Source organism: Sus scrofa, chromosome 4, assembly GCF_054392235.1.
Source record: "Sus scrofa isolate SSC_HxYL_T2T_F1_AM1 chromosome 4, Sscrofa_HxYL_maternal_Yorkshire_Landrace_v2.0, whole genome shotgun sequence".
NCBI classification, from domain to species: Eukaryota; Metazoa; Chordata; class Mammalia; order Artiodactyla; family Suidae; genus Sus; species Sus scrofa.
In genome coordinates, this window is record NC_139386.1 from 40,764,209 (window position 1) to 40,780,164 (window position 15,956).

Here is a 15,956-nt window from a genome sequence, read left to right on the forward strand (position 1 = left end):
ACACCTGCGGCATATGGAATTTCTCAGCCTAGGGGACTGAATCAGAGCTGCAGCTGCCAGCCTATGCCACAGCAATGGCAACACAGTATCTGAGCTGCATCTGCAACCTACGCTGCAGCTTGTGGCAATGCTGGATCCTTAACCCAGTGAGCAAGGCCAGGGATTGTACTTGCATCCTCATGGAATTATTTTTGGCTCTTAACCTACTGAGCCACAGCAGGAACTCCTCCAATTGCACTTAAAAAACAAACAAAACACAAACTCTGCTTGTGACAGTTTTGCTTTGCAATTAAAAAAAAATTTAGGTATCCAAATCTATCAACTTTTTCTTTTATAGCTTATGGATTTTCGTATCTTAACTAGAAAAGCATTACCCAATCAAAGATTTTAAGAAAATTTTCACTCTTAGAGAAGCTTTGTGGTTTCAATGTGTATGTTTAAATATTTGATCTTTCTGGAATCTGTTTTAAATAATGTGTATGGGGTGAATCCATTATTTTGTTTGTTTTCCAAATGGATTTCCCTTTGCTTTCTTACCATGTACTTAATATGTAACTATTTTTCCCAACAAATATGAGATACTATATCAATATATTTGTATTTATGTCTTGGCTTTTTATTATGGTGCAAAAACGTATCTCTTTATGCAAGAGCCAGTATTTTAATTCATTAAAATTCAGTATTTTAATGTTTTAATTCTCAAGTCTATAATTATGTGTTATAAAATGTATTTTAATGATTTTTTTCTCTCTAGTACATTTTTATTACTCTTTTCAGTTTTTCTATTTTTGCTTGTTTATTTCTCCGTATGAACTTTAAAATCAGCTTGCCTAATTGTGGGAAAAGTGTTGCTATTTTAATTGGGATTATGTTATATTTACAGATTAATTTAGCAGGAACTGACACTTTTTATAATGCTGGGTCTTCCTACCCAAGAACATGGTATGACTTGCCATTTGTTCAAGTCTTTCTGTCGCTTAGAAACATTTAAAATATTTATTCAAATAGAGAATTGCACACTTCATGTTGTTTTTTTTCTATTATTTTTCTTTTTTTGTTGCTATTATTAAGTGGAATATTATCTTCCCTACTTGTTGTCTATATGAAATGTATAGATTATATATTAATTTTCACTTAGCCATAAGCAAAATGTGGTAATTGTGAAAATGTCTTTGGCTAATACCAAGAAACAATATTAAGTTAAATATTGTTGTGATGTTGGAAACCACGATCTTTTTTTTTCAGATTTTAAGTGCAATATTTCTAGTGCTTGCCACTAAACTGGCCTATGTTCTAAGAGATTTTTATCATATTGAGAAGATTTCCATCTCTTTTAATCAATGAACAGTTTTCTTCAATTATTTAAGGTAAAGAATAGATGTTGAATTTTACCAAATGCCTTTTCAAAGTCTATGGAAAAATTACAAGGTTGTTTTCCTTAGATCTATTAATATGATCTTTGTTTGTTTTTTAGGGTCGCACCCATGGCATATGAAAGTTCCCAGACTAAGAGTCGAATCAGAGCTACAGCTGCTGGCCTATGCCACAGCCACAGGAACACAGGATTTGAGCTGTATCTGGGACCTACACCATAGCTCATGGCAACACCAGAACCTTAACCAACTGAGTGAGGCCAGGGATTGAACCCACATCCTCATGGATGCCTGTTGGGTTCATAACCTGCTGAGCCACAACGGGAATGCCCATATGATAAACTATAATAATAATTTTTCTCATTATTGAACTATCTTTAGATTGCTGAATTAAATTATCAGATGACAGTGTATTATTCTTTTGATAACCTTTGGAATCTGTTTTCTAATATTTCTTTAGTAATTGAATCAATAATAGTAAGTAAGATTGCTTTATAAATTTTTTTTGTGCAACCATTGTTGAATTTTGTTATCAAAGTTATACACATTGCTAGATAAAAAAGTAGTGGCTTTCCTTTTTCTGTGCTTTGGAACAGTTCAACTAATTGTGGAATTATTTTTTTATTTTATTAAACAGCTCATTAATTCTATAGGTTGTCTCAGAGATTCAGCCTTTGAATGTGTATATTTTAATAATTTATATTCTCAAATTAGTTTATGCGTTGATTTTAATAATTTCCTGCTTTTATTAAGTAACTTCTTGAATTAGATACTTAAGCCATTTAAAAGCTCTTGTTAATATAATTACTGTGGACTATACATTTTTCTCTGAATACTATTTTAGCTGTTCTGACACATATTTTCATTGCCATTATTTTTTCTGAGTTCAGAATGTATTTGAATCTTTTCACCTCTTTGATTATCTTTACAGTTTATCACTTACATGCATGCTAGGGCCCTAGTTTAATTTTACTCATTAACAACAACAAAAAAAATATGACATTTTGGAGTTCCTGTGTGCCTCAGGGAGTTAGTATCTGGGATTATCACTACAGTGGCATGGGTTGATCCCTGGCCTGGAAAACTTCTGCAGGCCACAGGTACAACCAAAAAAAAAAAAGCATTTCTTTTAATTCTTTTAATCTACATGTTGGCCTTTTATGCCTTTCTCCTCTTTGTAGTTTACCTGTTGGAGCGTGTGACTTGTAGATTTTCCCACAGTCTAGGTTTTGCTGACATGTTTGTGGTGCAGTTCAACACATCCCTCTGACCTTTATCTTTTCTCCAAATTGGCAGCTGGACTAGCCTCGTGTTCGATCCCTTTGGCATGACAATTAAGTGATGGTGTGTTTTTTTATCAGAAGACAAATAGCCCTGATTACCTCTCCTTTTGCGGTTGTTGGCAGCCATTGATGTTCCATTAATTCACAGGGGCTCTGAATGGTGATAAGAAGGATCATCTAATCCCCTTATTTCTTTTTTCATTTATTACTTTTACTTCCTTGATAAAGAGATGTTTTTCCTTCTTTGCCAGTCATGTAGGAAATAAATCCTCAGATCTTTCCTTCTATTTCCTAGTTTTAATTGGTTTACTACTATCCTCTGAGAGTGACCAACTATTTTTTTTTTTTTAATATCACCACAATTCATATATTTAAACCTCCTTGGTGGGTTTCAATCAACCAGTTGGGTTTCAATCAATTATAGAGAAGTTCAAATTGTTCTATGTTTGGCCAAAGCATCTCCTCATGTTGACTCCTGGGTCCTCTGGACACAATCCTTTTAGTCTTTGATAGCTTCTTTGCTTTCTGATATGATGAGATACTCCAAGCTCATTTTGTACATTTCCTTCCTCAGACCAGCAACCAACAAGTCCTGTAAAAAAAAGCCTGGTCTCTTTTAGTGAGAAACTACATTTTAAGACCACCGTGTGGGTGCTTTTAATGGGGGTGTGTCTTCACTGGACAGAGGCAGGACTGATGGGGGCCTCATGGATTCAAATGATAACTTCAATTCAAATTCAGTATTACTTTTTTCCTCTAAAACACTTCACTGTTACATCTCCTTTCTTCCACAGTAAAAATCTAAATTCTCAAGGACACAAGGGATGATGGAACTAGAATATTCCATAATTACCCATTTACTTTGACTAACATGACATAAATAATAGTCTCTGAAAAACTATATCATATCAATACACTTACTGAAAACAGTTTAAAAATGGTCTTGCAAATGGTCTCATAATTCTTCTATTTTTCATAGTTGCACTATATATGTTATCTGAGCACATAGCCATTATATAATACTCACAATACAATGTGTATGTGTGTATGAAAAAAATATATAAAACACTAACTCCCTCTAAACCTGAAAACATTAAGCAACTATAAGCACCTAGATGTCTAATGCTCACCACCAGTCTTTGCAATATCTCACTTTTCATTTTAGTATTCTCTTCTGATACTAATTTTTCTATTAAATTTATAAGGAAAATTCATGCCAGGGATCAAACCCACACCACAGCAGCAACCCAAGCCAATGTAGTGACAATGCCAGATCCTTAACCCACTGTGCCACAAGAGAACTTCATTTCTGCATTCTAATATAATAGTTGATTGAGCATTTTATGCATGAAAGCCAATTTTTCTGAATGTAAAATCTGTCTTACATTTTCTCTACTTGGACATCCTGAATATGTTACTCCATTGTCTTCTAGCATAAAGGGTTACTAATAAAAAATCTGTTAAACTTTGCCTATGTAAGACATATGCTTTTTTTGCCCAAAGCACAAAGAATTTTTTCTTTTTGAAAAAAGTCCATAACTTAACTAGAATATGTTTTCATATTGCTCATTCTGCCTCAGTATTTTCAGATGCATGGTATATTCCTTCAGTATGCAATCTTAAGTGTTTTTACTTTTGAAATTTCAGTAATGCTTTCTTGAATTATAGAATGTAGGATTCATTCTGCTTCCTTGTTTTAGTTTTCTTTTTCAGGGATGTCTATTATCTACTAAATATCTGTTGTCTCTCTTCAATGGATTACATTTTTCCTAAAATTCTTTTCATTTCCCCATTTATTTTCTATTTTAAAATCTCTCCCCCTTTCTAAAAAAAAAAAAAAAAAAAAAGATTTCTTTTTCTGTTCAGGATGCTATGAAAAAATACTATAGACTGAGTGACTTATAAACAACAGGAATTTATTTCTCTCTGTTTTGAAGACTGGGAAGTCCAAAATCAAGGCACCAGCAGATTTGGTGTCTCGTGAAAGCTGGCTTCCTGGCTCATAGGTGTGGTCTTTTCCCTCTAACCTTCTTCTGTCATGTGAGGTTAGAGGGAAAAGACGACAGAAGACGCCAAGGATCTCTCTGGGTGTCTTTGTGGGGGTTCTGCAATCATGACCTAATCATTCACCAAAGACCAGACTTCCATCCAAAGATGACCTCCAAACATCATCACACTGGGGGAACAGGTTTCAGTATATGAATTTTGGGGAGAAACAAACATTCAATCTATAGCACCTTCTGTTTCTCCTGAAGTATTATTCCTGACACGCATTTTATTTTTTTATTTCTGATTTTTTTTTGTCTTTTATTTTATTTTCTTTTTAGGGCCGCACCTGTGGCATATGGAAGTTCCCAGACTAGGGGTTGAATCAGAACTGTAGCCGCTGGCCTGCGCCAGAGCCACAGCAACTTGGGATCCCAGCCACATCTGCGCAACTTGGGATCCCAGCCACATCTGCGACCTGCACCACAGCTCATGGCCACACCTGATCCTTAACCCACTGAGCAAGGCCAGGGATCAAACCTGTGTCCTCATGAATGCTAGTTGGGTTTGTTAACTGCTGAGCCATGACGGGAACTCCTCATTTCTGATATTTTATAGTTCTGATTTATTTTAATCTTGTGTAATTTATTATACATTTTGTGTTATATGCCACTATTTTATATTTATACATGTTACATCTTACATACTTTTCTTAATTTTTTTAGCTTGTTTTGAAATAGTGCACTGCAATTTTGATCCTATATATGAGCAGGTCTTTCTAGTATAAGGATGTTATTTTACCGCTTTCTGCCTCTCTCTGTTTCTGTCTTTCTCTAACTCCGTGTTTGTCTTTGTCTATGTCTTTCTCTGATAACTATTTAGGAGTTGACTTTTATACTCATGTTCGCTTTTTTTTTTTTTTTTTTTCTTTTAGGGCCATACTTGCAGCATATGGAGGTTCCAGCTAGAGGTCGAATCAGAGCTGTAGCCACTGGCCTACATCACAGACACAGCAACGCAGGATCCTTAACCCACTGAGCAAGGCCAGGATCGAACCTGCATCCTCATGGATGCTAGTCAGATTCGTTAACCACTGAGCCACGGGGGGAACTCCTATGTTCACTTTTATGTAAGGTTAGTCTTCCCAGAAGACAGTTGAGGGTTAGCTATTTGTTTGTTTAGGCAAGAAATAGATTTATTAAGATGCTTGTGAGAGACATGAGCAGGCAGGCAAGGAGGTTCTGCCAAGGGTAACTTTTTAAATTTCACAGACTTCTATTTTTTTTACTTATTGTTTCTTTTGTCTTTTTTTGTCCTTCTCTTTATTTTTTTATTTTATTTTTTTGCCATTTCTTGGGCCGCTCCCACGGCATATGAAGGTTCCCAGGCTAGGGGTCCAATTGGAGCTGCAGCCACCTGCCTATGCCAGAGCCACAGCAATGCAGGATCCAAGCCACGTCTTTGACCTACACCACAGCTCATGGCAACGCCGGATCATTAACCCACTGAGCAAGGGCAGGGATCGAACCTGCAACATCATGGTTCCTCGTCGGATTCATTAACCACTGTGCCACGATGGGAACTCCTCCTCTTTATTTTTTATTCATTTAGTCATTTGTCTTGGGAGGTATATGCAGTACTAAAAGATAAGGTGGTGGGAATTTCCATTGTGGCTGAACAAGTTAAGGACCCAACACTGTCTTGGTGAGGATGCAGGTTCCATCAATGGCCTCGCTCAGTGAGTTAAGGATCTGGCATTACAGCGGCTGTGGCATAGGCCTGCAGCTGCAGCTCTGATTCGACCCCTAGCCTGGGAACTTCCATATGCTGCAGGTGCAGCTGTGAAAAAAGAAAAGATATGCCGGCTTCTTTTCTGAGATTTCCTGGCTGGATTCTCCTTTCTCGCTTTTATCTGAGTCTTCTCTTGCTTCGCCTCTATTGCCCCTTTCCTGTACAGTGTCAATTCCATGCTCCATGGTGCTCCTCAAACTAGAGCTCTGTCCTTGGAAGGAGCCCTAGATGGTCAGTTTTGAACTTTTTCAGAATTTGGACTCACTCCTTCAAATCATCTCTGCTCCCCCTCCATCCACTCACTACTGAATTGAAGAGAAGGTCTCACCATGTCAGCGGCTGTTCTCAATTTGGCCTTCTGGTACTTTGCCCACACCTGGTTGCATTTGGGAGTTCAAGGAAGACCTTGTCATCTAGTTTTTAACATCAGTGCTGTCCACGGGAATTTGGTTTGCCGTTTAGTTGCTCTGTTCTTAAGGTAGCAATTTGGAAGTTAAAAATATGTGGTAAGACGGTTCTTATCTTCCCAGAAACCCCTTTGCATTTCTTTCTTTTTCCCTTTCTTTCTTACTTTCTTTCTTTCCTTTTTTGACACATGAATTAAGATAGTTTTGGTGGTGGTGACAGTTTTTTTTTTTTTTCAATTTCTCTTTGTTTTTAACTTTCAGGAAGAAAGGGCCTTTCATTTTCAGATTTGGGTATAAAATTTAGATGTATTGTTAGATTTCTAGTTTTGTTGTGATCAGGTTTAGAGTGCAAAGAGATTCATCACTGTTTTAGCTTCATTGTGAGAGGTACCCTTTTGCATTAACAAGTTCCCTCTTCTTGTTTTTTTAATAAGTCTGCATCTAAATGTACTTTTTTGCATTTCCTATTATGTATTTTTTGTTTAAACAGTGAATTGTCTTTTAAGAGGATTAAAACTGGGAAACTTTTAATTTGTATTTGTGGCAGGCAGAATAATGTTTTCTCAAAGTTATCCATAGCCTAATCCTCAGAATCTATGAATATTATATTACAAGACAAGGGGCAATTCAGGTTGAAGATTGGATCAAAGATGCTAATTAGCTGACCTTAAATTAGTAAAAGAAGCCTGCGTTACCCAGGTGGGCCCAAAATAAACGTAAGGCCTCTTCATATGAGGAAGAGGGAGGGAGACAAGTCAGAATCAGAGAGAAAGGATCAGGAGAAAAACTCCATCCATCTTTGTTGGCTTTGAAGATGGATGGGGACCCTGAGCCAAGGAAGGTGAGCAGCCTCTAGAACCTGGAAAATGCAAGAAAACTGTTTCTCTCCTAAGGCCTCCAGAAAGGAATGTAGCTCTGTCAACACCTTGATTTTGGCCTAGTGAGACCAATTTCAGTCTTCTGATCTCTAGAACTATGAGAAAAAAATTATGTTGTTTTAAGCAACTGAGTTTGTGGTAATTTGTTTATAGCAGCAACAGGAGATAAATACCATAATTTATCCACATGTTACCATTTCCAGCCTCATTTGTTCTTTGTATTGTTCCCAGTTTCCATTTGCCTAAAGAGCCTCCTTTAACTTTTTTTTTTTTTTTGCCTTTTAGGGCCACACCCATGGCATATGGAAGTTCCCAAGCTAGGGGTCAAATTGGACCTACAGTTGCCTGCCTACACCACAACCACAACAGCTTGGATCTGAGCGGTGTCTGCAACCTACACCATGGCTCACAGCAACACCGGATCATTAACCCACTGAGCGAGGCCAGGGATTGAACCCACATCCTCATGGATCCTAGTTGGGTTTGTTAATCACTGAGCCACGTCGGGAACTCCTCCTTTAGGAACATTTCTTGTGCAAGTCAGATGTCAGAAAAAGTCTTTGTGTCTCCCTCAATTTTGAAAGATATTTTTTCATTTGGTGGAGAATTCTAGTTTGGCGTTTGGTTTTTTCCTTTAAGCAGTTTGTACATGTCACTCTATTCTCTTCTGGGGTGCATAATTTCTGATTTTGGTCTGCTGCCATTTCTATTTTTCTTTGCCCCATGTGTCTTTTTTTTCCCCCTTTGGCTGATTTTAATTTTTTCTCTTTATCATTGTTTTTAAGCAATCTTGTCATTATGTGCCTTGGTTTAGTTTCTGTTATACTTATTTTGTGTGTTGTTCATTGATCTTTTTGATCCTGTGGTTTTATGAAATTTGGAAGTATTTTAGCTGTTTTTAAAAGTGAGGTTTGGAAGTATTTCAGCCACCTTTTTTTCCCCAGTTTTCTTCCCCTCACTCCTTCATCTTCGAAACCCCTGTTGTACTTATATTAGACCACCTGATATTGTCTCAGAGGGCATGGCTGCTCTCATCATTTTTTCCTTTGGCTTTTTTTTCTTGTGTTTCATTTGGATAGGTTTTATTGATATTTGCTCAAGTTTATTAATCTTTTCTTCTTACTGTGTAATCTCTGATTAATCTCATCTGTGTATTTTTTATTTAGACCCTTCATTTTTCTTCTCTACCGATCCATTTGGGTCTTTTAAAAAGATCTTCTATTTCCCGCTGAGCAATGTTCATGCATTTCTTTACATCCTAGAGCATATCTGTAATATTTATAATACCTTTTGAAAGAGCCTTGGGTACTAATTCATCCTCTGGTCATGTCTGGGTCTGTTAATAGCGATTTGATTTTTTTTTTCTTTACTATGGTTCATCTTTCCTTGCTTCTTTGCATGTGTGTATTACATTTTTTTTTTTTTTTTTTTTTGCTTTTTAGGCCCACACCTGTGGCATATGGAGATCCCCAGGCTAGGGATCGAATCAGAGCCACAAGCTGCCAGCCTACACCAGAGCCACAGCAACGCAGGATTTGAGCCATGTCTGTGACCTACACCACAGCTCATGAGCTCACGGATCCTTGATCCACTGGGCTAGGCCAGGGATTGAACCCACAACCTCACAGTTTCTAGTCAGATTCATTTCCACTGTGCCGAAATGGGAACTCCATGTGTGTTAATTTTTGATTAGATGCTGAACATTGTGAGTTTTACATTGTTCAGTGATGTATTTTGTTTTTTTGTTGTTGTTTGGTTGTTTTTTTTTTTTTTTTTTTTTTTGGTTTGTTTGTTTTTAGGGCCGCACCCGTGGCATACGGAGGTTCCCAGGCTAGGGGTCTAATTGGAGCTGTTGCTGCCAGCCTATGCCAGAGCCACAGCAACACCAGATCCAAACCACATCTGTGACCTTCACCACAGCTCATGGCAATGCTGGATCCTTAACCCACTGAGCGAGGCCAGGGATTGAACCCACAACCTTATGGTTCCTGGTCGAATTCATTTCTGCTGCGCCAGGACGGGAACTCCTATTTTTTTTTTTTTTTTTTTTAAGTCTTGATCTTTTTTCTGGTATACACTTATTTTTGGATCAGTTGGATTCATTTGAGGCATGCTTTTAATTTTTGTTAAGCCAGGTCAAATAAATAATTTTATTAGTGATATCTTAATTCTACTACAAAAGTGAAAGACTTCTGAGGATAGTAACAAATTCCCTCTAAATCACAAAGTCTCTCCCCACTGACTTACCTTTGTGAGCTCCAGGAATTGTTAGACCTGCTCTGTCATAGTGTACCCTCCACCCCCCCCAGCCGCGCTGCAGCCTTGAGGAATTTCTATTTTTGAATGTATACATCACTACTCAACCAACATTCAAGGTTATCCTCTGCTGATTTTTCAGATCTCTCACTGGGCATATCACTCTCTCCTGGTACTTTCCCCTGCAAATTATAGATATCTTAGTCTCCCTGACCCCTGCAAGTTATAGATATCTTAGTCTCCCTGAATTATAATCTGTTTCCTCTATTCAGTAAGAGTTAACACTCTCTCAGCTGCATTCTCAAAACTATCTCCAGTAATGAATTGTTGCACTTGCAGGGCTTATCTGAATTGATTCCTTTTTGTCAGGAATCACTGCTGTGCTACTTGCTGACTAATGTCCAAAACCAGCTATTTGCTTTATATGTATTTTATATACAGTTTTCTATTAAGACAGCCATAGCAATAAATCTTTCAAGGGAAAACGTGAATGTTCCCTATTCCTTACTTTTAAAGATAAATTTTGATAGCCCAATAATTGCGAGGGCAGTGCATTCTGCTTCAATATATTAGGATGGCTTATGAAAATTGTATGCCTTTTTGGGTGCATTTGTGTGTGTATGTTGTGTTTGTGTGTGTGCATTTGGGAAAGAACAAGGGAGGATTTCTGGGTGAGTATGAGTGTTAGCTTGCCTCCTAAAATCAGAACATGAAACTCTTATAGCACCTTCATGAACTTGTACAATTGTCAGAAAGACATCGATCAAGTAAGGACATTAGCCAAATCAGCCTATACTAGGGTAGGGTCCCAAGGTACGAATTAAATTACATCAGGATGTTACTCTAAGTAGCTAAAGTTATACATATCTAAGCAGTAAGTAACAGTTCTATTTGAAGCAAGAGCTGGTCCCATAAGAGATTGTGAAGCCATCCAAGACAAAAGATCAAGTGCCGAAAACCTAAATGTTTTAGAAAAAGAGTGCAGGATAGTGTAAGATAAGTTTGGGGTGGGAGATTCAGGTCAACAGTTCTAAAAGGCCGGGACTTCTTAATGGATGGTGGCCAGGTGGGGGGATGGGTAGGATCAGATAAGAAAGGATGGTTTTCATTGGGTAGTTTAATTGAAACCAAGCTAGTTTAGACAGGCCCTTCTCGTATCCTGTCTTGTATCGCTGATTGAGTACCCCATCCAAACTGTAAGCACTTTGAGGATAATGTGTAGTATTTCTATAACCTACATACCACCCAGCACAATGTTTTGCTCGCTGTATGTTTCCTAACTGGCTGAAAACCTTCCTAACATATCAGCCATTTCATTCAGTCTGGCATAAATAACACTAAGTGCTAGTTCATGTAAACTACATTTGACAAATCGGTGTTAAATGTTTTATGATTTATTATACCTGGCAATATTTACCAAACCCATTTTACTCTTTAAAAAGTAAATTAAGAACATATTTGCAGGAGGTGTGTGAATTTTAAATCACTTTCACCCACATTAAATGGTCTCATTTAATTTAATGAGAATAGTCTCATTTCCATTAGGAAGTTCTCTTGTGTTTTACTACCTCAATGCCCTAAAGAGGGAGTCAAGTTTATATTCCAGCAAAGGGGCAGAGTTCCCTATGCCACTTTCATAGAAAACCTGCCTGTGTTATATTGAAAATTCCATCCTGCACTGATTACTGGTCTCAATAAACACATTATGAAGGCTTTTATGGTTACCAGTGCTTGAGAGTTATTAGAAAATATAATGAAAAAAATATTTAATATTGCCATGTGATTGCTCCCTACATTTTTTTTTCTTTCTTAAAGTGTTGGTTAAAATGGTAATGTTCACCTCTACCATCTCAGTAAACCATGGTTATTGTAAAACTGAGAGACACACACTTTAAATAGCAGCTGAGCAGCTCAGGTTTGATGCTTTCCAGATGACTCAGTGTCAGGCAAAATGATCTCTCAATCTCAAAGCCACTGGTACTCAGAGTGGACAATGAGGACAGGCACATTAATTTCACATCCCTGCTAAAATTTGACATTTAATGAATGTTGAAAATACATGAAGCTTGTGAAATTATTTATGAACTATAGTGTGTGAGTGTGTGTATGCACATACACATACACGCATGTGTGTAGAATGGAGAGGACTCTTCTTGACATAATAGATCACCTTCTACCAAAGCCCTTAGAACAGGCCGTCTTAGACATTGAGAATTCAACTGAGATTTCTGAATATCCAAATCACTTTTGAAAGCAACAATAATTTTAGTTTGTGAGTGATACACTGAAGTGAGTAAAGAGTCTTTATTCTGCAGACTTTTAAACCACTTAAGAGCAGAAAAGTCATTCTCTAAAGAGGAGTTACATAGAAATAGGAGGCAGAGAGATCTAGTATCTATTTGTGGTGGCTTCATAAGGTGTCGGCTTGGCAAGGCTGAACTACATTTCCCAGAATTCCCCTTCTTGTGTTTCCGGTAAGTGAGGCCACACAGGGATGTGGGTGATGGGGCAGGACGGAAGTGGAGCAGCAGCCATTTTATCACTCACCGCATTGTGGCTGATGGGCTGACTCACCTTATTGGTGTGAGGTAGTAGGTAGATCTGCAGCTGCCTCACCTTCCCCAGATCTTCCTTCAATTCTTCTAACTCCTAGGCCAAGTATGTATGTTGAGTTCCATGATGAAGGGTCCCAGAAATCCACACCCCTAAAGTCAGAGGCAACAAGAAGTGACACAGGTTCCAGTACATGTTTTGGGGGATCTAGCTTGTGTTTGTGGATTCTCTCCACCTGCGTTATATCCATCTTCCCTTCTCTCTCTCTCTCTCTCACACACACACACATACAGATCAGTCAAGAGTCACTCAGAGAAGCTGAACCGCAGGCTCTACATGTATGTATAATCGTGTGTGCATGCGTGCACCGGCCCCTGTGGCTCTGGTGCTCTGCATGAATCCTGATAACACCACCTCTCTCTGTCACACTGGTATTGAGTTTTGGGTTGAAAGCTCAGATTTGTTATTGTTTTTGTTGAAATACATTCTTCATTTTGGGTCAGCTGTGTTAGTGAAAGTGCCCTTGTAGTGGATTTCCAGCACCTCCCTTGAGGGATTACTTTAAAAGAGCTGCAGTTGTGAAATCTGGGAAGCTTTCCAAGCCTCTTTTATTAACCTCTCCTAAATACGCTCTTCTCCACTAGTGTCCCTCTATTGACCAGTCTATTTTCTATCTACCGAAATATTATGCTTAATAGAGTAGCTGTGGAAACAGCTTTATTTATTTTATGATTTATACGTGTCATTTTAGAGAAGAAAATTCAGAAAGAAATTTTCCAGTGGTGGTCAGTCCTGAGAACTTTGTGTAAAATTTGAAAATTAAATTATGTTTAGTCTTGCACATAGAAAGTTGGCTCAATTCTCTCCTGATTTCTTTTTTACTTTGATCTGATATTTAGCATGTAGGACACAGTTGGATGCAAGATTCCAGACCCAGTGACCTGGCCTGTCAACTCCTTTGTTACCTCATCACTCAGAAGAGGGGGCATTTGGTATTTTGTTGATAGATTGGCTTATATAGGAACCAACTCAGAGTGATCCGGTTTTCTCATCCAGACCCACTTTGGCTCAGTGATGCTGACAGTAGCAAAAATTGCTTGTGATTGCAAGAGCGATTACCTTCAGCCACAGGGAGCAGATCTGTTCTTTCTCGTCAGCTGACATGGTGCTCTGCCATTACTGTCATGGCAGTCATCCTGAGATTTCCAAATGTTTTTAGGCCAGATGTGAAGGCATACTGAGCTAGGATTGATCTGGAGCTTCATGAAAGCCAATCCAACTTCTAAGAATTTAAACTGAGAGTCATAACAGCTCACATTTACAAAGTGCTGATTCAGGCTTGATGCCAAGTGTTTTATAGGCATTTTCTCATTAGAGAAACTCTCTAAGGAAGTTATTACTATCCCCATGATACAGCTGAGAGCACTGAGGACCCAAGGGATTAAATAATTTGTCAGAAAGTCAAATGGCTACTTGCTTGAAGAGCTAGGATTTGAACCCAGAATGAGGGATGCAAAGGCACTTGTCTCATCCCCATGCTGCACCAGAGACTGGAAGTAAGTCCAGTGGTAAAGCATCAAATAACCTGTATTGATGACTTACAGGGATGATAGAAGCTTACCCTGCTCTACTCCCCATCCCACCTTGCAGTCAGAGGATAGACCAAGAACTGGCATTTCATGCTTTTCTCCTTTATGCTTATCAGCTCTCAGAGTCAAAGTGAAAAATAAAAATGGACGCAGCAGATGAGCAGCTGCCATGAAGTCGCATCCCGCAGTTTTTGCCTTTCCTGGCTGTGGCCCCGTTCTCTGCTAGGATGACAGATTGGAGAAATGGTGATCATGTGAAGTTCTACCAAACAAATAAGGAAGCTGTACAGAAAATTTTTCTCAGATTATTAAATTATTACTGAAGGAGAGGTTTAAGAGCAAGGTAGGGTGAACAGGTTCTGCTCCTTTTGGCAAGACAAACCAACAACAATAAAAAATCTGGTCCACATGATTCTAGTCAAATATGCTAAGTGGCCTGCTACCCAGAGAGAGCACATTTTATGCTCCATGTTAAACTGTCAGGCCCTGTTCCACTGAGTGGTACGTGGTGAGGAAAGCCAGTCCCGAGGGCAGCTCTTGGGGCCTGCGGACCTGCTTGGCCAGGGCCTGCTGTTCAGCAAGCCCCTGCTGGTTCTCATTAACATTCTTGGTACCTTGTCATTGATAAAGAAATAAAATCGATATGATAACTCTCACTTGACTTATAATTTGCAGCTTTCAGCATTGCCTCAGTCCTTCCAGTCTTCAAGAACTAATAAGATATATTCAAAACCAGAATTCCAGTTCCCAGTCATCTACTGTTTGGTGAGCACGGATGCCCTAGGTATTGTATCTCGGTCTTTTTTCCTTCATGACATGGTGCTCTGCCATTACTGTCTTGTGCTCATGTCATGAGAGTCTTCAGTGCTCTCAACACTGAGGATATCATGGACATAGAGATAACTTCCTCAGAAAGGTGCTCTAGTGAGAAAATGCCTGTTTAAAAAAAGCCATTGATTTCTTAGATATATAAGTGCCTGTCTCTGCTAGGTATTGAGAATGCCAGGCTACATTCCACATGGTCCTTCATGCAAAAGGAGCAGTAGAGACACGTGGCTGTGAGTGAACCACAGCCATCCAGTGCCTCATGTGCATGGGAGCTCTGAGGGAAACCAGCAGCTCTGTCTAGGGGAAAAGGACTTGAGGGAAGTCTGTTGAGGAGAAAGGAGATGATTGAGCTGCACTTTGAAGAATGCAAAGGACAGGCTTGCGAAACTGTGGGAAGTTGAATGGCATTTGAGTAGTGGGAGCAGACAAAGGGCATGTGGAAAGGCATTGCCAGAACCCATGGAAAAGTAGGTGGAAAAGTAGTTAAGTTTTCCTAATGGGGAAATGGGAACCATTGAATGATTTGAAGCAAGGAAGAATCCCAATCAGAATAGTATTTCAGTATTTTGAGATGTTCTCTTTAGAGCGATGTTAAGGCTAGATTAAGCTGTCCAAAGTGGAGGTAAGGAGGCCAGTTAAAAACCATCACATGGTTTTTGACAAGAGATGGTGGAAAAAAGAAGTCAATAAACAGAATGCACAATGGTGTTCAGAGAAACAGGGTTAGATCTGGATGGAGGGTGGTCGAACAAGGCATATCTGATGAAGGGGTGGAGAGGGTTAGGAAGGAAGGGGGGGCTGATAAAGTCAAAAGCTGCAGACACGTCTGCAGATGCCAAGTGGCTATTGGATTTGGTATTTGGCATATGACTGGCAATCTTGGTGAGGTTAGTCTCTCTGAAGTGCTGGCAGAGGTCTGACTGCAGTGGGTTGGGGTAAGTGTGGGAAATGAAGACATTGGGATGTTAGTATGGTCTGTTCATTTGAGAGACTTGGCTGTGATGAGCAGGAT

The 15,956-nt window shown here is 38.8% G+C and overlaps 1 long non-coding RNA gene across 1 annotated transcript in view; it reads right to left on the minus strand.

The window, feature by feature from the left end:
• The window catches only part of LOC102164357 (uncharacterized), a 652,820-nt gene that overhangs the window by 18,095 nt on the left and 618,769 nt on the right, over positions 1-15,956 (minus strand). The window contains exon 12 of the long non-coding RNA XR_014843622.1: positions 12,549-12,679. This is a non-coding gene — a long non-coding RNA (uncharacterized LOC102164357). The remainder of the gene's footprint in view (positions 1-12,548; positions 12,680-15,956) is intronic.